The sequence below is a fragment of the Vicia villosa genome, unplaced genomic scaffold (assembly GCF_029867415.1).
Source record: "Vicia villosa cultivar HV-30 ecotype Madison, WI unplaced genomic scaffold, Vvil1.0 ctg.000348F_1_1, whole genome shotgun sequence".
In the NCBI taxonomy this organism is placed as follows: domain Eukaryota; kingdom Viridiplantae; phylum Streptophyta; class Magnoliopsida; order Fabales; family Fabaceae; genus Vicia; species Vicia villosa.
In genome coordinates this window covers 47,818-73,484 of record NW_026705155.1, presented here as the reverse complement: position 1 = coordinate 73,484, position 25,667 = coordinate 47,818, and the positions used below count along the sequence as shown (strand labels likewise).

Genomic DNA, 25,667 nt, shown 5'->3' with positions numbered 1-25,667 from the left:
TCAACCATTTAAGAGATATGGAGCTTCAAAGTTGGTATCTTTTGAAAATTTCACTTAAAATCTCACTTTTCTCAAAGTTCATGGATCTTTTTCACCCATTTCCTTAAAGGTCTTGAAGAAACTTCCAACTAGGGTTTTGAAGTACATAACATGAGCTTTCCAAAATGTCCAAGAGCATGAAAAAATATGGAGTGTAGCCATGGTTTTGAATTTTGTCATTAGAGGTCATTATGCATGAAATTTCAAGCCATTTTCACAAAGTTCTTACACTACATGACCTATAATCCAAGTAATGATGCATAGAAGCAATAATTGAAAGATATTTTCTGATTTGAAGATCAGAATGGAAGAGGATAAGAAGCTTGAGATTTAACCATGGTTTAGTCACTTTTAACCATTTGCATTTAATGTGAAAGATTCCATTTTATCTCTTAAGCCAAATCATCATTCTTGGATCAACTTGCAAAGGCTTTGAGTTCAGAATCCTTGGCCTATAAATAGAGGTTCAAATCACTTCCAAAATCACACCAAAACCTCACAATTATAGGTTTTCTCTCTTCTTTCTTGAATTGCAAGTTTCATAGTTTTCAAAGAGGTAGAAAACTCAACCTCCAAATCCTTGAAGTTATGGCCAAAGTGATGGTTCTAACAACTTCTAAACATCATATGTGATGTGTTTGACCCATCCACATACCCCAAAAACACCCAAAACTCAGAATCTCTCTTCAACCTCTAAACTCGCACAAAGTGAGCCTTATCATGCTAATTTTCGTTCTAGCTCATTTCAGTCCAAGTTAATCATCCAAACACCATCCGTGTACCATATATGAACTATCCCAATCATCATCCCTGACCTGTAACTCCAAAATCACCAAGTTTGATCCTCACTTGAGCCCTACTGCAGATCGAGTACCACAAACTGATCAAGAGGTTTTCAATCCACTCCAAGCGTCCAAACATGGTCCATAAGGTCCACTGAAGGTGTTCAGATCAAGAAACAACATCTGGAACCCCTCATTTGCAGAATTCGATTCTCAGTTGTGCCATTTTTAAGGTAAGTGCTCATGAACTTCAAACTCTATCATACATGCATCATAAATGAAAATTTGAGTTACCATCTTGTTTCTGCACCATCACTGAATAATAACCCTCAATCAATTGCATCATATCATGATCATACACGATTTCACAATGATTTGTCATATCAGGGTTCTTCATGATCATGCGAAAATTAACCATCTTAGAACAAAAATAAATGAAATTAAAGATCACCATCATGTTCCTTGTGAAAAATCGAGCAAGATAGGCTATTCACTTTATCCAAACAATTCAGTTTTCAGAATTTTCAAATTCAAGTTAGGGTTGTGTTCTTGGCGCCAGATTTTTGAAACTGAAATTAGAAATTGATTCAAAAATATATTTGATTCGTTGCAAATGTTAAACAGACCACGCGCGTGGTCCAGTTGGCAATGTTTTTGAATGGTAAACACAAGGGCGTGGGTTCAAGCCCTTTGGAAGACAAAACCTAATTTTTTAACACTATTTTTCTTATTTTTCTTCACAACTTCATCAATTATTTTAACTTATCAAATTAACTCATTTTTTATTAATTTTTTACACACTTCTTATTTTATATATGTATTTTATGAATATCAAAAAAAATCACAAAAAAATATTTATTTAATACATTTTTAATTAAGTTTAAAATGACATATTTTTAAGTGTTTTTAAATACTTTAAATATTGTTTTTCATTTGATTTTTCAAACTTAATCATTTGTAAATATTTTGTGATCAAACCCTAATCATTTAGGTGTTAATTAAGTATAATCTTTGTGTTTATCTTAATTAATTTGATTTCTTTCAAAATTTCAAACCGTTTCAAAACAAACGATCACAGTTTTTCAAAACGATAAACCTTTTCTTTTTTTTTTTGGTTTTCTTTTCAAAAGAAACTATTGATTAAATCTTTTTGGATTGATCAATTGATTTTCAAACTTGGGCCTCTCGAATATTAGAGAGTATAAGTCCCTTTCCTTTTCTTTGTACAGTTTTTCTTTAAACAGAAAACTTCTTTCAAAACAAATCTTCAAACTGTTTTCAAAACGACAAACTTTGCAAATCAATTAACCATGTTTTATAAAATAAACAGGGGCCTCCACATAGGTATAAGTCCCATTCCTGTACATGAAATTAGGTATTTCATTGTACACATACCTTTTTGTATATATCTCGTTCAATTTGTTTTTTTTAACTTCGAACAACAAATCAAAAAATGAAGGTTTTCTTTAAATCTTCCCAAAAAAAAAATACCATGGGCCTCCATGTAGGTATAAGTCCCGAGCCCTTTTGTAAATACTTGTTTACATAGCTTTTGAATAAACTCAAGTGGGTCTCTCCCCGAGTATAAGTCCCGAGCCCCCGTGTTTACAAACGGATCATGCTTACAGGTATATTTCCTTCATAAACTCCATTGTATACACACACCTTGTCATATATATGTGCTTGTTCATACTTGTTCATATTTGTTCATGTACTTGATCATATTTGTTCGTACTTGTTCATATTTGTGATTGTGTTATATATATGCTTGTTCAACTTAGTACAACACTAGGTTCCCCATAGCCTCCTATTGGGCTTCGTGCAAAGAATCTCCCTAGTTTAGGTGGTGGTCAGTTGCACAAATGGTTTCGATGCTCTCAAAGTTGGAGACTGCTTTGAGAGTGGAGGACCAAGTTATATATGATCCTTAGCTGGAATGTTAGAGGGCTCAATAAAAAATCCAGAAGCATTGAGATTGGAGCCCATCTCAAACAACTTCAGGTTAGTTGTATTGCTTTATTAGAGACAAGGGTTAAGACTAATAAGAGTGACCTGGTGCGTAATAAGTTGGGTAGGAAGTGGAAATTCTTAGATAACTACAAAGATCATGACAATGGGCGTATATGGGTCATGTGGAACCCTGTTTGGTGGGATTTGAAGCTAATTTACTCCACTGAACAAGTTATACATTGTGAGGTCTATAATAAAAAAGGTGCTCTTGCTTTCTATTTGTCTGCTATATATGCTCAAAATCAGTTGGCTAAGAGGAGAATTCTCTGGGATGATATTGAGGAGCATAGTAAGAATGTCAGGGGCCATTGGTTGCTTATTGGGGACTATAATAATATTCTAAAGGTCACTGACAGGATAGGAGGAAAAGATATTCAACATTCGGAATATATGGACCTAGATAATATGATGCAGCAGGTTGGTTTATTTGAACATGCTACCAGAGGAAACAAATATACCTGGTCAAATAAACAAACACTCAATTGGAATGATATACTCTAGGATTGATAGAGGCCTTTACAACATTAAGTGGTTCCTTACTTATCCTGGGAGTGATATGGAAATCCTGAGTTTCTGGTGAGTGTTAGAAATAGTTGGAACATTCAGATTCAGGGCAGCCCTATGTATGCTTTATGGCAAAAACTTATTAGACTGCAGCAACCTATGAGAAGACTTAATAAGAAGATGTATCAAAGAAGCCAGAATATCCAAGAGAGTAGAACTAGTCTTCAAGATGTCCAAGAGCAGCTAAGGAGGGATCCATTTAACAATGATCTCATCAAAAGGGTGAAGGATGAGACTGATGATTTGTTACTCAAGACTGAAATTGAAGAGAGAATCTTGATGCAGAAGGCAAAAATAGATTGGATTCAGTTAGGTGATGGTAACAATAAGTACTTCTATGCCAATCTCAAAGAAGAAAATAGACAAACCACCCTGGATAACTTGGAAGATAGCAATGGTAATAAATTCACTGAGTTTGAAGATATTGAAAGGGGAGTGATTAAGTTCTACACAAACCTGGTTGGTACTAATACTGTCCAAATGACACATGTAGATATTGATGCTATTAGAAAGGGCCCTCTACTGAAAACCTGTTACAGATTCTGAAATTTGGCAAGCTTTGAAGACTATAGGGGATCATAAGGCTCCAGGGTGTGATGGCTTCAATGCTAGCTTCTTTAAACAGAGTTGGAAGATTATTAAAGATGATGTACATAAAGCTGTTCAGGATTTCTTTTGCAACAAGAAAAAGTATTATGAAGCTAACTGCTCTTTGGTTACTCTAATCCCTAAAACCAAAGATGCCAAGATGATTAAAGATTTAAGACCAATAGCCTGCTGCTCCACATTATACAAAATCATATCCAAAATCCTGACTAGCAGACTCAGTAAGGTGATTGGAGACATTGTTCATGAAAGCCAATCTGCCTTTGTCCATGGCAGAAATATTCAAGACAATATCCTTATTGCTCATGAACTGGTTAGAGGTTATACCAGGAAACACATATCACCAAGATGCACTATCCAGATGGATGTTAAGAAAGCTTATGACACTGTTGAGTGGATAACACTGAAGAATATTATGCAAGAGATGAAAATCCCTGGGCATTTGTTGTCTGGATTATGATATGCCTTACTTCTGTCAGTTATAGATACATGATCAATGGGCAGTGTAGCAAGAAAAATAACACGGTGGCAGTTTCGTAAATAAGATGAAATTGTGTTATAAGGGATTTTACATCAGTCCATTAAGCAACCGATGAGAAATGTTTTGCATAATGGGCCTTTATATCGTTCCTTTAAGAAACCGATAGGAAATGTATCACAACATGGGCCTTTACATCGGTCCATTTAAAGACCCATGGGAAATGTCTCCCATAATTTTTCACTAAAACCCTAGCCTCCTTTCCAACACAAACAGTATTTTGTTGTTTTTTCTTTCCAAGATACAGTCGTTGCCGAAACTTCCTCCTACGAAGCAACCTCCTCTGAGATCCTACCTCCTCCGACGAAGCGACCTCTTCCGAGGACCCTACCACCGACGACGACCACCATCCTGCCGTCACGACCCTACCTCTGACGATGACCACCATCCTGCCGTCACGACCATACCTCCAACAACGACCACCCTTCTGCCGTCACCACCCTTCGACCTTCTCAGGTACAATTTCAATGTTTTTGCTTCCTGTGCTGTTTTCACAAGAAAAAGATAGAACAAGGGTTTTTGATTTTAATGGATTAACATTACTGGGTTTGTTTTGATTTTCTGTATTGCTCAACATTTTGGATAAAGTTTCAATTTTTTCTTTGTATGAAAATAATGTGGGGTAGGTGGCGGTGTTCCAGTGGGGGTGTTAGATCACTGAGCAAAAGAGTATCTTCTATTGTGAATTTAAGTCATAGCAGTAAGGAAAAGGTTCATCCTTTTGGTCCTTATTTGTTAGGTTTAAGAGTTGTTACAGTGACATGTGGAAGGGGAAAAGGGGTTGAATATTTGTCAGTTATGATGAACCAGATGAAGAGGGGTTTTTCATCATCTTCCTGTGTCGTTTTCACGACTTGCTCTGCCATTAGAATCTGTATCATAATATTATAAAATAAAATAAATCAAACATAAATTAGAGAAGAGGGGTGCAAGTTAGAAAGATGGAGAAGAATTACATCTAATAATGTGAAATCATAGATTTTCTTCTATTGAAATCGTAGATTTTCTTTCTGTGCCGTTTCCACCATCTTGCTCTGCCATTATTGAAATAGATGTAATTCTTTGTCCTTTCCGCCAGTTGTGACTCGATTGATCTATATAATATAATAGTATCTAAAAAGCTACATTAAACATTTAGCTAGAAACATCAAACATGTATGAGATTAAAAAGTAGAAAACCAATATATAATTGTTTTACTTAAAATAATTCCATGGTAAGAAGTTGAATGTGATTTGTGTATACCGTAACATGCTTATTACCATTCCATGATAAATTCATTTCAATAAATATGTATTGACAACACACACATCCTGTTATTCTCCTATTCGGTTTGATTGTATTCAGCAGCAAGTAATAATTGTTCACATAATCAACTTTTATCACATAATCAAATAATATATATGAATGAAGATATATGAATGAATATTAAAATAGCATTGGAAAAGAAGAATAAGATGAATAAGGTGTCTTCAATCAATTATTGATTTGTTATTTTGATTTTTGTTGCAAGCAACTTTTCTCTGCGCGTTTGTGAATCTCAAGTCAGGATTATCTACAAATGCTCGCGTGTCTTTGAGGTATGATTTCATCCTTAATTTTGAATGTGTCTTTACTATATCATTGTTTAATAGCATTAGACTAAAGAAATTTATCTTGAAAATAGTTTTGCGAGTGAATAGGATTTTAAGTCTAACTCATACATTTATCTATGTAGACGTGAAGTATTTAACCATATATGATAAAAAATATGTGATGAAAAATATATTGGATATTATCTCTGCCAATATAACCGAATCTTGGATGAAGGTAATAAAAAACTTTACTTTGTTATTTACTTTGCGTTTTGCATCGGAAAAAATGTTTCTTTGAGTTATATAAAGATTAAGATTTATCTGATGAAATATATGTTGGATATTGTGTCTGCCAATATACCTGAATCTTGGATGCAGGTAGTAAAATAATTTTAATTTATTATTTTCAAAGAATCTTGCGTTTCTTGCGTTTTAATTTGTTATTTTCAAATTATATAACCGAATCTTGCGTTTTACAACTTAATGTGAATTTTCAAAGAATAACTCTATATTGTTATTTACGTATCGTAGGTATTTGATGATCCTACAGAATTAACACAAGATGATTTGTATGATTTGTGATTCCGTTGGGAAAAATGTTTCTTTGAGTTGTATTAGATGCAGATTTTAAGCCGCATTTCTACTTATTGTAAAGATATTATAAGTTTACTAATAATTATTACTCATATTTGATCTATGAATATGTATGAATGAAGTTTAAGAGAGTTGTAGACTAATTTTGGAGAGTTGCATATCTATTGTTAGGTTAATATCACTTTTCACCCCTGTAATATAGACGAAATTTGATTTACTCCCTCGTAATATTTTTTTTTTACTTTCTCCCCTGTAATATATATATATATATATATATTTTAGATTATCCCCATAAGCGTGCAAATTAAACACCAAATATGAGGGGAGAAATCAAACAAAAAAATATTACAGGGGGGAAACTTTACACTTAGGGGGCAAAAGACATAGTGTTTTTATATTTCAAGGGGGTGTTTGAAAAAAAATTATTTACAGCGGAAAAATGAATTTCGCCTATATTATAGGGGGTTTTGTATATTTAACCCTTTATTGTTTGGGTCGTTCATAATGAATATTTTAACTAGCCTAATTAATTTTGTGAGAAATAGTAATATAGTCTGATTAGTTTAAATTAGAAATAATTATAAATATATTTAAAATAGCTTAAAATTTGCTATGATATTCTTGCAATGATATTGTAGCTGTTTAGTTTGGAAATATAAGTTTAAGTGGGAGGTTTTGCTATAGTTTAGTATGGATTTAGCTAGGAAACTTTAAATATTAGTTGGAATTTAGCTAGGAAATTTTGGCCTAGATAATTAGCCACTCAATCCATGCTATGGCTTATATCGTAATTAATTCATAACTAATCTCCAACTAATTTTGTTTGATAGGGATTAGCTACAGATTGACTTCTATTTTTGCCGTATCTAAATATAGATTTTCTTGTAGTGGGTATACTTTTTATCACAATACTTAAGAGCTAATTATATTATTAAGTGTTTGCTTATGAGCTCATTTTCAATAACACTCTAGAGAGTTTGTCTTAACAATTGTTAAGAAAATCTTTAAGTATTTAAAAGGAACTTTTAATCTTGGTTTGTTTTGTAAGAAATAAAGTGATTATAAGTTATAGGTTATTGTGAAATTTCATTATGCATGAGATAGAATTGAAAAAAAAAGAACAAATGAAATTCGTCATCTCATGGTCAAATAAGAGACAAACAACAATTGCATTATTAATATTTGAAGCACACCCGACAAATCGAAACAGTCCACTCTTATGTATGAAATATAAAGCGGAAAACATACTCATTCGAGGGGTACGAACGAAAGGCCTTTTATCACGAGTAGACCGTCTCAACTCATTGGAAGAAATCGGCTGCTCAATGATAAGTGCCAATTTATAGTGCTTTTGTATATATAGTTTTGTGGCACTTATAGTGTTTTTGTGTAAATTTTGTTGAATAATCCCCCGTTTTATGTGTAAATATGTTTAGTTTATTTATACTCATGTTTTGATTCCTTTATGTACCATTTGATAGTTTTCTATTCATTTTGTAGGTATTGAGGCGTATTTGGAGCATGGGCAATAAAGTGTCGAAGACACGACTTCAAACGCGCGATTTTGAGCAACAGAATCAATTCATCAAAGAATAAGGCTTAAAATAAGGATGATAAAAATCATCAATTTGGTTGCCATTTTGTCATTTTTAGATAGAGTATTGAATAAAATTTTCAACTCTTCGAACCGGGCGCAATTCGGAGTTACGGTTCTCAAGTTATAGCAGTCATACCCCAATTTTTGACCTAAGATACCACCTCATATCATCTGCATATGCATCATTTGCATCTCTAACAAATTGCATAGTTTGTGTTTGCTACTTGTGACTCAGCAGGATTAAATCAAGAAATCACTCATCAGTACAAGTAACAATTAATTAGGGTTTTGTTCTCCCTTCATCTCAAAATAATTATCTTCATAAACAATCGACATTTGGTCCTCAAAGATTCATTTCAACAAGCTCAGGGACTTTGAATCAACCGGATTAGGGTTTTGACTGAAGACAGTATACTCCTGACCTTTGCTCAGGATTTGACCTAATGACTTGGGACGTGACCTCAAGACCCCAAGTACATCATTTTGACCTAATCCATTGGCTCAGGACATCTCCTACATAAGGATTGATCAACAGTGGAATTTCAAATCATTAGATTAGGGTTTTGAGCTATCAGGGACTAAAATCAGGGATCACATTTGGGAAACCCTAAAAATCCCCAGGAAGTCACTTAAAGGTTTCAATCATCTTCAAATAATCCCCATGGCAATATCCAATTGAAATTACATCTCAATTCAAGATCCACAGTCATCAATTTCATCAGGTCGACAATTAGGGTTTTTGACCCAATTCACCTGAACCATTGACTTTTTAATCAGAACATGGTGCCACAACTTAAACAATGGCTCAAGGTCCTCCAATACCTCAATATTATCCATTCATACCATTCATTTGGTAAGGATAGCCGGGTTCATTTGAAATCTCCAGAAACGCGATCCGTCTGAAAAAGTCAACTGTACAAACCTTTGACTTTTTGGAATTTTGGTCAACCATGACTTTTGAAGTTTCAAATCATCAATATATGATATATGAAGTCATTTGATCAAGAAAAATCAAGAAAATCAATCAAGAATCAAAAAGTCAAAAGTTTGACTTTCCATACTTAGAAAAATTCTAAGTGTTTTTCAATGTTTTTTTCCAAACTTTGGAAGGGAATTTCTCAAAATTTCACCTACAATCTGAAAAAAACTTCCAACATGAAAGTTGTAGATTTTGATCCAATAAACAACTTTGTCACATATGATGACTTTCCAAAAGATCAACCATTTAAGAGATATGGAGCTTCAAAGTTGGTATCTTTTGAAAATTTCACTTAAAATCTCACTTTTCTCAAAGTTCATGGATCTTTTTCACCCATTTCCTTAAAGGTCTTGAAGAAACTTCCAACTAGGGTTTTGAAGTACATAACATGAGCTTTCCAAAATGTCCAAGAGCATGAAAAAATATGGAGTGTAGCCATGGTTTTGAATTTTGTCATTAGAGGTCATTATGCATGAAATTTCAAGCCATTTTCACAAAGTTCTTACACTACATGACCTATAATCCAAGTAATGATGCATAGAAGCAATAATTGAAAGATATTTTCTGATTTGAAGATCAGAATGGAAGAGGATAAGAAGCTTGAGATTTAACCATGGTTTAGTCACTTTTAACCATTTGCATTTAATGTGAAAGATTCCATTTTATCTCTTAAGCCAAATCATCATTCTTGGATCAACTTGCAAAGGCTTTGAGTTCAGAATCCATGGCCTATAAATAGAGGTTCAAATCACTTCCAAAATCACACCAAAACCTAACAATTATAGGTTTTCTCTCTTCTTTCTTGAATTGCAAGTTTCATAGTTTTCAAAGAGGTAGAAAACTCAACCTCCAAATCCTTGAAGTTATGGCCAAAGTGATGGTTCTAACAACTTCTAAACATCATATGTGATGTGTTTGACCCATCCACATACCCCAAAAACACCCAAAACTCAGAATCACTCTTTAACCTCCAAACTTGCACAAAGTGAGCCTTATCATGCTAATTTTCGTTCTAGCTCATTTCAGTCCAAGTTAATCATCCAAACACCATCCATGTACCATATATGAACTATCCCAATCATCATCCCTGACGTGTAACTCCAAAATCACCAAGTTTGATCCTCACTTGAGCCCTACTGCAGATCGAGTACCACAAACTGATCAAGAGGTTTTCAATCCACTCCAATCGTCCAAACATGTTCCATAAGGTCCACTGAAGGTGTTCAGATCAAGAAACAACATCTGGAACCCCTCATTTGCAGAATTCGATTCTCAGTTGTGCCGTTTTTAAGGTAAGTGCTCATGAACTTCAAACTCTATCATACATGCATCATAAATGAAAAATTGAGTTACCATCTTGTTTTTGCACCATCACTGAATAATAACCCTCAATCAATTGCATCATATCATGATCATACACGATTTCACAATGATTTGTCATATTAGGGTTCTTCATGTTCATGCGAAAATTAACCATCTTAGAACAAAAATAAATGAAATTAAAGATCACCATCATGTTCCTTGTGAAAAATCGAGCAAGATAGGCTATTCACTTGATCCAAACAATTCAGTTTTCAGAATTTTCAAATTCAAGTTAGGGTTGTGTTCTTGGCGCCAGATTTATTTTGGTTTTCTTTTCAAAAGAAACTATTGATTAAATCTTTTTGGATTGATCAATTGATTTTCAAACTTGGGCCTCTCGAATATTAGAGAGTATAAGTCCCTTTCCTTTTCTTTGTACAGTTTTTCTTTAAACAGAAAACTTCTTTCAAAACAAATCTTCAAACTGTTTTCAAAACGACAAACTTTGCAAATCAATTAACCATGTTATATAAAATAAACAGGGGCCTCCACATAGGTATAAGTCCCATTCCTGTACATGAAATTAGGTATTTGATTGTACACATACCTTTTTGTATATATCTCGTTCAATTTGTTTTTTTTAACTTCGAACAACAAATCAAAAAATGAAGGTTTTCTTTAAATCTTCCCAAAAAAAAAATACCATGGGCCTCCATGTAGGTATAAGTCCCGAGCCCTTTTGTAAATACTTGTTTACATAGCTTTTGAATAAACTCAAGTGGGTCTCTCCCCGAGTATAAGTCCCGAGCCCCCGTGTTTACAAACGGATCATGCTTACACGTATATTTCCTTCATAAACTCCATTGTATACACACACCTTGTCATATATATGTGCTTGTTCATACTTGTTCATATTTGTTCATGTACTTGTTCATATTTGTTCGTACTTGTTCATATTTGTGATTGTGTTATATATATGCTTGTTCAACTTAGTACAACACTAGGTTCCCCATAGCCTCCTATTGGGATTCGTGCAAAGAATCTCCCTAGTTTAGGTTAGGACATAGAGTATGGTTTCCCGGTGAAATCGCTCTAAGAGCTCAAGCCAACTATACCACGCCTCCTCTTGGGCTTCGTACAAATGACTTGTCCCTCCCATAGCCTCCTCTTGGGCTTACAATGCAAGGACCCTCGATAGTCCCTCCCATAGCCTCCTCTTGGGCTTACAATGCAAGGACCCTCGGATAGCCTCCTCTTGGGCTTCGTACAAGGACCCACGAGCTTCTTATAAGCATCCCCAATATCCAAATCAAATACCCTAGGAGATTAGACATTTATCATCTCTATGATAGGAGTATCTCATCTATATCATCACAAACAATCAATCAAACTTTTTTTTTTGCCACAAGGCTGGCTAGTCAATCAAACCTTTTTGCCACCATACTGGCTGATTAATCAAAGTTTTTGTCACAAGGCTGACTTCGTTGAAACTTTTGCCACAAGGCTGGCTGATTAATCAAAACTTTTTGTCACAAGGCTGACTTCATTGAAAGTTTTTGCCACAAGGCTGGCTAAACAAAAAAACATCTTTATCATTCTAAGCGCCATAAGGGGAACAGCCCAGGGCTTATAATGAAAAGATTTTCAAACAAAAACAAACAGATGTATGTGATGATATAGATTAGATACATCGAACATTGAGATGACATTTGTCTCTTATCCTTTGCTTCCACTAGCATAAGTGGGAACTACGATTGCTCTGACTTTCTCAACGTCCCTTTGAGAATACGTAGGCACAAGGTCGTATCCTTGGCGAGCAAAACTTCTCCCTCAAACCACTCAAACCTTAGCACCCATAGACCCCGAGCTACAGATGCTCTGATTCCCTCTAAGGGATATGTATGCAGAGGATCGCGATGATCTTTGCGAGCATAATCATACAAACACCCTAGGTCCCACCTATCTCACAAGAACCTCTCCATAACATAGAATGAAACAAACATAACAAAAAAGCCTATAGAGTACTATAGATACGTTGAGTGCTAATACCTTCCCTTCGTATAACCAACCCTCTTACCCAAGATCTCTCCCCCACTTTTTAGGTTATTGCAACTTTTTTCCTTTTCCTACTTTGGAAACAATAAAAAGTTTGGTCGAAACAAAAGAAAAATCATTTTTTGAGCACTCGAGCCCAAAGAAGGCATCAGGTGTCTCATCCCGAAAAAAGATACGATTTTTCCCCGCGACAATAACGAAAACAAAATTTGGTTTTTTCTACTATCGCTTAGCGAGACTAAGCTCGCTAAGAAAAATCGCCTGGGACAACAACTCGTTAAAAGGGGCAAAAAAAACATTTTGAGGTTATGGTTTTGGGGTATTTGTTCCCAACTCCATCAACCTTCATTTTTTGGTAGAGAGAGGCTTAGAAACATCAAATGGGGTTGAATCTTGAGTATCAAAGGTCGAATTTATCATCGATTGGTGTTGACAAATCAAGAAATGTTTGGCTCTTCTTCTTCTCTTCTCTTTGTATACTCTGTTTTCTTGGGTATGTTTGTATATTTGCTTTGAACACATATATATGTATTGATCATGGTGTTGTATAATATATTTGCTTTACCTATCATTATTGATGTCTTCCTTAATCTTTTTGCATTTATGTTTGGATTTGGGTTGTTATAGACATATACCTCTGAAATCTTGATTAGGGATGGATATCTATTAGTTTCTAGATTCTAGAGATAGATTTAGAGCTAATAATATTTATGAGTTTTGAAGCTTAATGCTTCTGTGTTAGTTGTATCAGTTGAGAGATCGTCGGTACAAATGATATGAATGTCTGCTGTGTTGTTGAGGTTGGCTGAGAGATCGTCACCGAGATGATATAATAGTTCTCTCTACTTTGGGTTAGAAATGACTTAGGGTGTGAGTGATGCTTGATGATTTTGACGAGTATTGTAGGTTGAGTGCAATTGGTCGATAGCTTTAAGTTTGTGATAAGTAGATTATATGCATGATTCATAAATTTCTTCTCTCTAAAGAATGAATTCTTTTTATGTTAATATTTACTTTTCCGTTTTTATCTTTAAAAAAATTAACCCATGCTCAAGAACTAAGAATCTGTCGAACGACAATTCAGTAGCACTAATCTCTGTGGACACGACAATTTCCCAGATAAATATTTCCAAAACTTTTGTTGCTTGCCGCCTTACCGCCTTAACAAAATGGCGCCGTTGCCGGGGATTGGTGTTTTATTGAATTTGCATCGCAATAGTTTCTAACGTTTTGAGTTTTGTATATATCGCACATATTGTATATTCTTACTTGTTTATGTTTATACTTATAGTTGTAAATTCGTTATATCATTGTTTATTTCTTTTCACGTTTGCTTGTGTGTGGTTAGGAATAACCGGGCGGAAGTAACTTGGAGTAACGTTCTTAAATAACAGGTGTCGAGCTTACGATGTTAAACAAGCATGTCTATTCTTTTTAGTTTTTGTTTAGCTTAGGTAGTGTGATGCAATTGTCTAAACAAATTTAGATCAGACCAGTTCTTAAATTTCAAATCTTCACTTTTAAATTTGTTTAGACAATTTCATTTGGTCTTTTAGTTTGTTAATATTAATAGTTGTGTGTTTGCCTTTGAGCTTGTTTTGAGTAGCTCGAGGAATTTGAGTTGATTTTCCAAGTTTGATAGTTTCGACTTGCAAGTTTATGGTAATGATTTTGTTAAAGTTTTGTACACGTTCAAGGTATATGTTTATCGCTTTCTAGACTTTAGCATATTAATGATGCGTAGGATTTTTACAATTTTTATGCCATTCATTCTTTCGTATACTTGTTTGTTTGTGAATCACTTTAGCTCCTACCCTTTTTGTGAGGTAGCTTTCCATTGTTCACATATGCTGGAGACCACAATTCTTGTTTTAGCTGGATTTTATTATGCTTAATCTTTTGTGTGTGTTGATTGTATAATTGCATGAAAGTGATCAAGGCATTTTTGTTCCATTTTGAGCATAACTACCTTGGCCAAATAGTCAATTTACCTCGTGAGTGTGTGATCATTAGTAACCGCTTTGAGCTTTTTGTCAACATCCATGTTATTTTTGAACTTAATGCTTGTCTATGAGTGTTTGGTTTTCCTTTTTGTATGGATGTTGATTTCTCTTTTTTTTCTTAAACCCTCAACTTTGTGTTGTTGTATGAATTTTTACCTTGCCTTAGAAAGTAGAGAGTATTCATATTATAATATGGCTGAATTCAAGTTGGGGAGAGAATGGTTGTGCACTTATTGGTTGATTGCTATGAGGTTGAAAGAAAATAAAAAGAAAAGAAAAAAATGTGAAAAAGAAGTGAAAAGAAAGGGAAAGAAAAAAGAGAAAAAATTTTGAAAAAGAAAAAAAAGTATGGAATAATGTTGTGTTAATAAGTGTGTGATTGCTTGGAGAAATTTGGGATTCAGATCAAGTTTGATCAAGATTTCTTTGTTTGAGCTTTTGTGAGTTGATCACTCCCTTAGCTTTTGGCAAGTTTTTATTTTGATTAGCCATAGGAATTACCCCTTGTTTGTTCACCCGACCACGCTACAACCTTGAAAAGCCCTTGTGATTCTTACGTTTTATATTTTCAATACAATTTTTGGATGAGTGCATAATTTAGTCTTTTGTTTGCAAGATTGTGGGTGAGTGAAAATACCCCATTTTTGTGTTTTTCATCTACCGATGATTGTGTGCTAGGTGTGATTCATTTTTGAACTAGTGTTGTTTTAGAATGTTTGGCATATTCTTTGTATTTAGCATTTGTGTCATGTTTATGTTGTCGTCGTAGTTTAGTGGTAAGTATTTACTTTGTGTGTACCGTTTTGCATTTGAGCCATACATTTGTTTCATTTTTTCAAAACTTGTTGATTCGTGATTTTTGGATTTTTGTGTTTGTTTCCTTGAGTTATTTGATTCTTGTTTAGGGACAAAAAAGTTTAAGTTGGGGAGAGTTTGATAAGTGCAAAAATGTAGTTATTTTGTGTTTGTAAATAGTGGCACTTATCGATACTTTTTGTTAACACCGTTTGAATAATTCCTTGTTTTGTGTATAAATACGTATACTTTGTGAATATTTGTATTTTCATATACTTTTATACCTTTTGATAGTTTTTGTGTCTTTTTGTAGGTATTCTTGTGTATTTGGAGCATGAGCAATAAAGTGTCGAAGACACGGCTTCAAACGCGCAATTTTAAGCAACAGAACCAACTCGTCGATGAATAAGGCTCAAAATCAAAGAACAATAAATCATCAATTCGGTTGTAATTTATTAATTGTTAGATAGGAAATTGAATAAGCTTTCCAACGCTTCGAACTGGGCGCAAATCGGAGTTACGGTTCTCATGTTATGACATTTTTACTAAAGTTGTTTTTTTCATGATAGCAGCTTCGGCGCAGTGCACCCTCCTGCGCGCGATGCGCGCTGTGCGGAGTTCAAAAGTGTATGAATAGGGGAAAATAGGTTTTTTAGGTGATGGTTTTGGGGTATTTGTTCCCAATCCATCAAACCTTCATTTTTTGGTCTAGATAGCTTACAAAACACCATTGGAGGTTGTAATCCGATGATCCGGAGTCGAAGCTTCTTTGCTCGTGATTGACACCGCGGAAGATTTGGTTTTCTTCTCTTCCTCTTCTCTTTGTAACCACTTTTGTTGGGTTTGTTTGTAAGTTTACTCTAAACCTATGTATATTTGTTACTCTATTGTTGTATAAAGTTTGCTTTACAAATCTTAATCAGTGTTTCCTTAATCTTTTTGCTTAAATGCTTTGGATTTGTGTTGTTGTAGAAATAGACATCACAAATCTTGATTAGGGGAATATCTGTTAGCTTTTGATTCTAGATATAGGATTGGGGTTAACATCCATATAATATCTAAGTTTAATGTCTCTGTGTTGTTCGATCGGTTGAGACATCGTCGAAAGAGCAATATATTAGAACTCTCGTCGGTGTTACAGAAATGGACATTGATGTGAGGGATATGCGGTGATTCTGATAAGTATTGTAAATTCAGTGCGGCAGAGTGATAAATTTATGTTTGTGAGGAGTAGTTCAGATTCAAACCAGATAAGTTAGTCTCTATCAAGAATGTATTCTTTTTATGCTCATATGTTATATTTTCCTTGTTTACTTAAAACCCATTTAATCTAAACTCGTAACTAAGAATCCTTCGAACGGCAGTTCAATAGCACTGATCCATGTGGACACAATAAATTTCCCAGATAAATACTTCCAAAACTTTTGTTGCTTGCCGCTATACCTGTTTACGGTGATTTTCGGTAAACAACCGCTAGTCTTCCAAACTATAATAAATATGATTTGGTTACTCGCAGGATCGACTAGATTGATCCTAGGACATAGTAAAAAAGGTTGTTATTCATGATAGTTCGAATTATGTCTATGGTTGGCTTGTCTCGAAATAAGAAATACTTAATCAAAGAAATAAAGATTAGCAATCACCTTGTTATACACGAAAATATAACATCAGCAAAGGGTAAGATAAAGATAAAATATAAGACAAAACTGTAAAGTGCAAGAATCTTAAAGTGTAGAAACTTAAATGCTTCGAAACTAAATAGAATGAAAATAAAGAGTGCAGGAATGTAAATGACAGAAAGTAAACGAAATGCAGTAATATCAAAAGATACTTGAATAAAGAAAGATACAAATGTATTTAAAATGGTGTTGTGTCATACGTACATTTCTCAGCGAACTCGTTCTCTAAACACTTGATACTTGAGCATTATGTGAGTGATTTGTACAAAATGAACACACGGAATCCTAACATTAAGACCCTTATTTATACTAATTTCGACCCTAACGGTCCTATACTAATCTAACGCCACGTTGCCCACAAGAAAACCCTGGGATGCCATCTGTCTTTGTGCGGTTACACAAACTACTTCAAAATTCAAATCATCCCACCCGAATCTTCTTTCGACACGTAGCAACGCAACCAGAATCGAGAATGCCACGAAGACACGTTCAGCCTCAGTACTTTACGTATTTCCCAAAAACGTTTAAGTCTTTTAAAGATATTCTTCTTCGAATTAGCTCCAAGTCTAACCATCTTTATTCCAACTCAAACCAACATCCTCGAAACATGGCCGTCAGTAGCCATTTTTAAACTCAGAAATGGTCATCAGTAACCATCTTCCTTCGATTTGTAACTCTTCAAAGGATATTCTTTCCAAACGAAATCCCCAGCCAACAATACCGCTCTAACACTCAACACTTTGAACCTCTTGATCAACTTCATTTTCAACAAAGTTTTTCGTAGCACCTACATCAACAATATGATTAGGATTTAAAACATTATCAACATTCAAATCCCTACCTTGATTTTCAATTGGAACATCTTCGAAAGTGAGAGGGGTTGGAGAAATAGTAGTTGAGTCTGTATCAATCATTTCTTCATCTTCAAAAATCGGATCTTTATTCTTAATTTTATTGATGTCCTCAATGGTATAATCCTTTATGAATACAACATCACGACTACGAATAAACTTCCCTTTAACCGGATCAAAGAATCGATACCCAAACTCATCAAGTCCATACCTAACAAACACATATTTCTTCGACTTCTCATCCAATTTTGATCTTTCATCCTTCGGAATATGCACATAAGCCATGCACCCAAACACCCGAAGATGGTCGTAGGAAACATCTTTACCACTCCAAACATGATTTGGAACATAATACTTCAATGGAACACATGGAGTGAGGTTTAAAAGATGTACAACCATGCTCAATGCTTCTCCCCAAAAGTATTTCGACAACTTTGATTGAGAAAGTAAACATCTCACCCTTTCTACCAAAGTTCTATTCATTCGTTCGGCTAAATCATTCAATTGTGGTGTCTTTGGAGGAGAGTTTTGATGACGTATACCTTGGTCTTGACAATAATTGTCGAAAGGTCCTATATACTCTCCCCCGCTGTCTGTTCGGATACACTTAAGCTTTTTCCCCGTTTCTCTTTCAATCGATGTTTTAAACGACTTGAAGGTATCTAACACTTGATCTTTCTCTTCAAGGTATAGGCCTATTTTTCCGAGAACAATCATCGATAAAAGTCACAAAGTAATATGCACCACCAAGTGACCGTGTCTACATCAGACCACACACATCGGAATGTACTAATTCCAAAACCTCTGATTTCCTCTTAGGTTTGGATGACATAAAGGAAACTCTCCTTTGCTTACCCGCCAAACAATGTGAACACTTTCTCAACTTTGCATCGAAAACACCATACAACACATTCTTCTTAGCCAAAATACTCAAACCTTTTTCACTCATGTTAAGGCGGTAAAGCAGCAATCAACAAAAGTTTTGGAAATATTTATCCGGGAAATTATCGTGTCCACAAGATTAGTGTTACAGAATACCATTCTACAGAATCTTAGTTCTTGAGCTTGGGTTAAATTTGTTAAAGATAAAAACAGAAAAGTAAATATTAACATAAAAAAAATTCATTCTTTAGAGAGAAGCAATTTATGAAGCATGCATATAATCTACATATCACAAATTTAAACCTATCGACCAGTTGCACTCAACCTACAATACTCGTCAAAATCATCAAGCATCGCTCACACCCAAAGTCATTTCTAACCCAAAGTAGAAAGAACTATTATATCATCTCGGTGACGATCTCTCAGCCAACCTCAACAACACAGCAGACATCCATATCATTTCGTTTTACTCACTTCTGAGAGTTCCAAGACAACTGACTAACGTCATAATCATTTATGGCTCTACTTTCAAAACTTCTTATCATTTTCAAAGATGTCCTCTCAGAACTTACATTCCCACGTTCTATCATTACCTCATGATCATTACTCCTTTATACTAGGAGTAAAGCTAATAATTATTAGACCGCCGTTGGATTAAATCAACATCTGCCGCGTGTCTTTGACTGTTACCCAAAAGATTTAAAAGGGTTTCCGTTAAACCTTTAAATACTTGAACTTCTATCCTTGCATAACTTTCACTTCTATTTTCTTTATCCTCAACACAGAAGAGAAAAATCTTCTTTGTCCTCTTTTAACCTATTTCTCAAATCAAATTCACTCATGGCGTCTTCTTCGAATGCTCGTCAACCCATTCAAAAATTACAACGTCCTACACAGATAAAGAATCAAGAGAACCTTCCAGACTCAAATGACGCAGAGGCGCGCGCTATCTACGCTTCTCAGGTAATCATCCCTTTTGAACTTTCTGGAAAAACTCATGCTTTCATGGATCCGTTACCAGGAGGAAATAACCCCTCTTTGAGTAAATTCTTCCCTGCCTATTACAAAACTAGGCCCTTAGTTAGCAAGAATAAGATAGACGATGAAGGTCACCCAGTCTCAGCTAACCCTGATAGCCCAAAAGAGACCTCAACTGAAACTCCTTTGGCCTTAGAGAAAATTAGGTTAAACTATGTAACCAATTTTGTGAAAGTCTTTAGGTCAATCCCATTAGCAAAGGATCCTGAACTGTATTAATTATGCTTGGCTAACGAAGGTAGAAAAGCAAAAAGCGCCTTTCTGGAAACAACTAGGGATTTATGATTTAATCCAATTATCCAAAACAAGTTTAGAATATAACCAAACCATGTTAGTAGCGTCAGTTTACTTCTGGGATGCTTCTCACAATACTTTTCACCTTCCATGCGGGATGGTTACCCCTACCCTCTTTGATGTAGCTGCCATCACAGGGCTACGACCAACTGGGGAAACCTTCGACCCTAATTTCATGGATACTGACACCATCAATTTTAATGAAGCAACAGTCACCTATACTACCTTCATTCAACAATACCACAACGAAACGGACCCAGACGTTTCTGACGAAGAACACATAGCATTTCTAGCACTTTGGCTCTCGAGATGCGTCTTTTGCTCTAGGTCCATACAAGTAGCAAAAAGATATCTTTGCATGGCTAACTAGCTAAATGCTGGGATAAAGTTAAACCTAGGCCAGTTAATTCTAGGATTTCTTTATGAGAATCTTGGTGAAGCAACGGACCTTGTTAAGAACTACAAAACAGGATCTCTTCTTTTCGCTGGCCCTTTCTGGCTGTTGCAACTATGGCTTAATGCCACTTTTGAGGCTCACCTCCCATATAAAAATGTTGTGGATGAAGAAAGTGCAGACATAAAGGATCAAACAGTGGAAGGAACCAGATTGGCTTACCTAACCCCAAAGGAAGAAAGTGGCAAACTTCGTGAAACCTTCCTGGCATTCATAATGATGTTCGCTGAACGTTATCAATTCACTCCTTCGATGGATCCATTCGTACAACGTAAGGTGTGTCCCGAATGGTTTACTCGAGAGTTTCCAGCAACTTCTCCTAATCAACAAGCTGAATCTATGGCCATCTGGGAAGCTTTCCTTACCACAAAACTGTTATATCACCGACTTCGATCTTCAAAAAGTCATTGCTGTCTCCTTTGCTATCAACTCAATCTGGTTTCAAGACAATTTGGGCTGGTTCAACTCAAACCAAAGTGTTTGTATGACAAAAGGAATCACATGTGTCTACACACTTCGCATCTGGCAGAAGATGACTATGAATCAAAAATCTCCTGATATGTTGGCATCACCACTTTGTCTCCCGTTTCTTTCGAGCCTGCTTTTTATTCTACCATAGATTTTCATCAATGGTGGACAGAATATTATTCTACGCAAATATTCGATGCTAAAAGCCTTACTCGGGAACTAACTGAAGCTTTTGCTGATGTGCAGGAGAATTTCCAGAAAGGTACATCGACTCATATTAAAGAAATTCAAGCATTTCAAAAGTTCTTTGAAACTATCTACAGGCCTCATGACCTTAGTCGGACCATTCGTGAGGCTGCGTTTACTTTACGTGAAAAGTTTTCTGCTAAACTGGATAAGTTGAAATTGCCTACGTCTGTTCGACCTGAACTACGTTATAAAGTGGCTTTTGAACTTCATCCTCCAAAATTTCCTCCACTTCCTAGTGCTGATTTTGGGGTGGCCTTAAGCCCTCCTTTTCCAGACTGGTTTGTGTGTGGAAATCTCATAAAAATTCTTCGGGAAGAATCTAAAAAACACGCTGAACGAGTGGTCCCGACTAAGCATACCTTGGATATTTTCAAAGGACATCTTCATATAGATCTTGAGCACGTTCGCATTTTGACTCCAATACCTGAAGGTTTGGGTTTAGACAATCCTTCGACTAATTTTTCCTTTTTCATTGAAATACTGATTTATATTTTGTTCATAGCTGTTGTTCAAAAGAAGCAAATCAAGGAAGCCCCTGTACAAAAGGGTTCTGGAACTTCGAGGAACACCAGGGCAAGTGGGAGTGACTCTGTCACCACTGGCAAGAAGCCTACGGTACATGGATACCTTATATTTTAGCTTGTGAAATTTAATGAATGTCACTCACTTGGTTTTAATATGTACTTCAGAGCTCGAAACCTCCAGCGCCTTCGAAGCGAAAAGTTCCTCCAACAGCCGACTCAGACGATGAAGATAAATCTCCTCCTCGCACCAGACAAACGATAAAGAAAAAACAAAAAGCTGCCACCCCTTCAGCCAAAGGAAAGGGATCTGGGACTTTGAAGCTCACTTCTTCGAGTGACAAGGTATCTTCTGAGGACTCACCCTTGAAGGCTGCTAGCACTATCCCCATTGTGGAGAGTCATAAGTGCAGTCCAGACAACATTCCGACCAAGGTATTTTGGGTTTCACAATTTAACCATTTCTTTACACTCTAATTCTAATGATTAAGTTCACATTTTACCTTGTAAATGTAGGATGATGCTGGTACCCGCTACTTCTGATCTCAAAGCCTGAAGTTTACACATTGACCTTGACAACCTTCGAGGTAAATGTCCGCTCTTTCGAATGACAGATGGACTTTCTGCCCTTTTCTCTGTTTTGATCGATTCTAACTGTCCATCGCAGGTGTTTCTCAACACAAATCTCATGTGCTTTCTCCCGTTCTCGAAGACACTCAACCTCTTGCAACCATCATTCCGACTGCGTCTACTGAAGAAAGCCATTCAAATGATGAGTCTCCACCCATTCATCAAGATGAAACTATGGAGGAAAACCCGCAATGTTCGAATAGTGGTAACGCAGCTGGACAACCAACTGGCAGCGAAGACATTATATCTGAACAAGATGTTGCAGAAGAAACTTCCAAACTGCCTACACCTGGTTATAATGAAACTTCGAATCTTGGGACTACAGTCACTCCTGTGACTACTTCGAAGCAAGCCCCTGCGATGTCTACTCCCTCAGAACTAGAGCAACTCAAGAAAACTGATCATGTGAGCTTCCTCAAGACCATGATGAGTATTGATAGCGCTTCGTCCCTTGGAACTCCTTCGACTGTCTTGGCAGGTGCTGGTGACAAGGATGATATTCCTAAACTCCTTCATCAGATAAGGGAGAGGTTCTTTGAAACCAACCTCGTTGAAACTCTCAGCAAGGATTCCACCAAATATTATGGTCTAAACAACCTTTTGAAGAAAGTGGACTTACTTCTTGTTCCAGTGGAAGTCTCAGAAGTAATTGTTTTATTGAGTTCTCTAATTGAACAACTCCAATCTAATCTCCTTCGAAAACGGGATGTTGACGGACAACTCACAGCAAAAATGACTTCTCACAGTTTTTCATGGGAAGCTACTAACAATGCAACGAAGAAGGCTGACACCCTTAAGCTCGAGCGTTCGAAGAACCAGCGAGAATATGAAGAGTGTGAGACGAATATCAAAGCCTGGAAAAAGGAAATTGAGCAACTCAAAGGGAAGATAAAGGATGCCCAGTCTCGTCAGGCAGAAATCCAAAAAACCAATCAAGATGAATTAAATGAAGTGGCGTAGTCGGGGATTCGACACTTCGAGACGGCACAGAAGCTAGTGCCAGAGATCGAAGAACTAAAAAGACAACAGGCATTAATCGAACGTCACAGGTCCTTATGGGAGATCCAATACTCGAAGATAAAAGATAATCTTCCCAAATATTTTAATTAGCCACTTTGGACCTTAGATTACTCTTCTTGTATTCCGTACTTAGTTTATTTTGTAATCGAACTTCCTCCAAAATCTATATGCAATTTTATCTCTCGTACATCTAACTTTGCAGTTGTCATGAGTAGTATTTTAGCAATTCTTAAAATTTGCCAAAATATATTTTTATTTGTCACAGTGATTTTAATAAATTTAACCACGTGACATGATTACCCTTCGCAGCCCTTTGAGCCTAGACTTGACGTTTCTACTACCCTTAGTCGTAACCATCATTGAAAGATGACGTCACCTTTTTCAAAACGTCTATTTGAGACGTGCGTGCATCAGTTCTCATCATGATTACACTTCAACTTCCAAGGGCGGGAAACGGCGGAAGCCATAACTTCTCTTTAGAATACCAAACGCAGTCCAATCAAACATTTAAAAATGAACCGTTCCTTTACTGCCAACTTATTCTATATAAAGGGTTGGCATTCTATTTCTTCCTTCACACTTTCTTCAAACTCTTGCCCAAAATTTTGTTTCTTCTTGCATTCTCTCAAATACAGAGTCAGATAAAACCTTTTCCAACCTTTCTTCTCCAAATGGCACTACCCCTAACTCACGCTAACATCAGGGCTTGCATGAAGAAAGAATTCAAACTCTCTGAAGAAGAACTTGATGAAAACTTTATAAGTATCAGCGCCCTCTTTGCTAACCAAAAGCTTGAGTTTTACCATGAAATCCTGGAGGGATCTGTTTATCCCAATATGTTAGCGGACTTTTGGATGTTTGCGTCTCTGCGCATAGATCCGGAAGGCAGAACCACTATCGTCTCTGAGGTTCGAAGGGCCCATATTACTATCACTCCCTCCACCATCTCCAACCTACTAAGATGCAATAACTCTGGAGAGACTTTTGATGACAATGCCTTCAACATGACCACCCATCTTATGTTGAGGACTCTTATGGACAATGATCCTTTCAGCACCAAGGTCATTAGGGTTTGGCACCAACTCCTCGTGGGCAACTTTCATCCACGAAACCATGATCAAAATAGCATCATGGTGGAGGATTTGGAGTTTATACTCTGTGCCCTCCGTGGGAAGAAAATTAACTTTCCTCGGATGATATTCAAAGGACTTGTTGAAGCAGTTTCTATGGCTACTGCTCGGCAAGGTGTAGTAACATGTCTTCCATATGGAAGATTCTTGTCCTACATGTTCCTTAAAAAGGGGATAGTGAGAAGGATGCGTAGATCTGGATCCTTGGACATGTTCGAGGCGGAAAGCTTGCCCCTGCTGTCCCTAGAGGGTTTAGATCAAAGGATCAACTAGGAGGTGGGTTGTTTTAGGCTTCATGTTTTGAATTTTGTAATCCTCAATGTTCTTGGGAACCACCTTCTCTATAACGAATGTACTCCTTTGATATTAATGAAAAATATTTTGATGTTTCTTTGTCTTCTTACTGTATTTACCATGCATGTTTGTTTGAACATACAACCATTTTGGTGTTAGTTCAACCATTTTGACCTACGTAATATACTTCGAATATCTACGTTTTTGCAAGAATCTTTACTTCATGCATGCTTGGTTTGTATCTTTTCAGATACTTCTCATTTACTCTTAAGATCCAGCGATCTTCTGCTAGTTCTTCTATCTCATAAGCGTTATTTGAGAATACTTTTAAGATTCGAAAGGGTCCCTCCCAGTGTGGGGACCATTTACCAAGTGCTTGATTCTTTCGATCTATATGTAAAATAACTTTCCAAACGAAGTCATTATTGATAAACGTTTTACCTTTCACCTTTTTGTTGTATGCTCTGGACACCCTTTCTTTTTGTCTTTTTATAATCTCCAACGCTCGAAGTCTGTCTTCGTCCAAGTCTACTAATTCGTTCATCATCAATTCCCAATACATGTTTGGAGGGTTTATGCCTATCTTTGTATCCGAACTGACTGCAAATATATCTCAATTGGGAGTACTGCATCATGTCCAAACGTCAGTTGGAAAGGCGTAGTGTTTGTAGCTTCTTTTGGAGATGTTCGACAAGCCCAAAGTGCTTGGTCCAAAGTTTTG

General features: G+C 36.0%; 1 long non-coding RNA gene across 1 annotated transcript; it reads left to right on the top strand.

The window, feature by feature from the left end:
- Positions 1-4,698: 4,698 nt before the first annotated feature.
- LOC131627074 (uncharacterized) lies at positions 4,699-6,848 on the top strand. The gene is made up of 3 exons (XR_009291388.1): positions 4,699-4,995; positions 6,051-6,117; positions 6,643-6,848. It is a non-coding gene; the product is annotated as an uncharacterized LOC131627074 (long non-coding RNA).
- Positions 6,849-25,667: the final 18,819 nt, after the last annotated feature.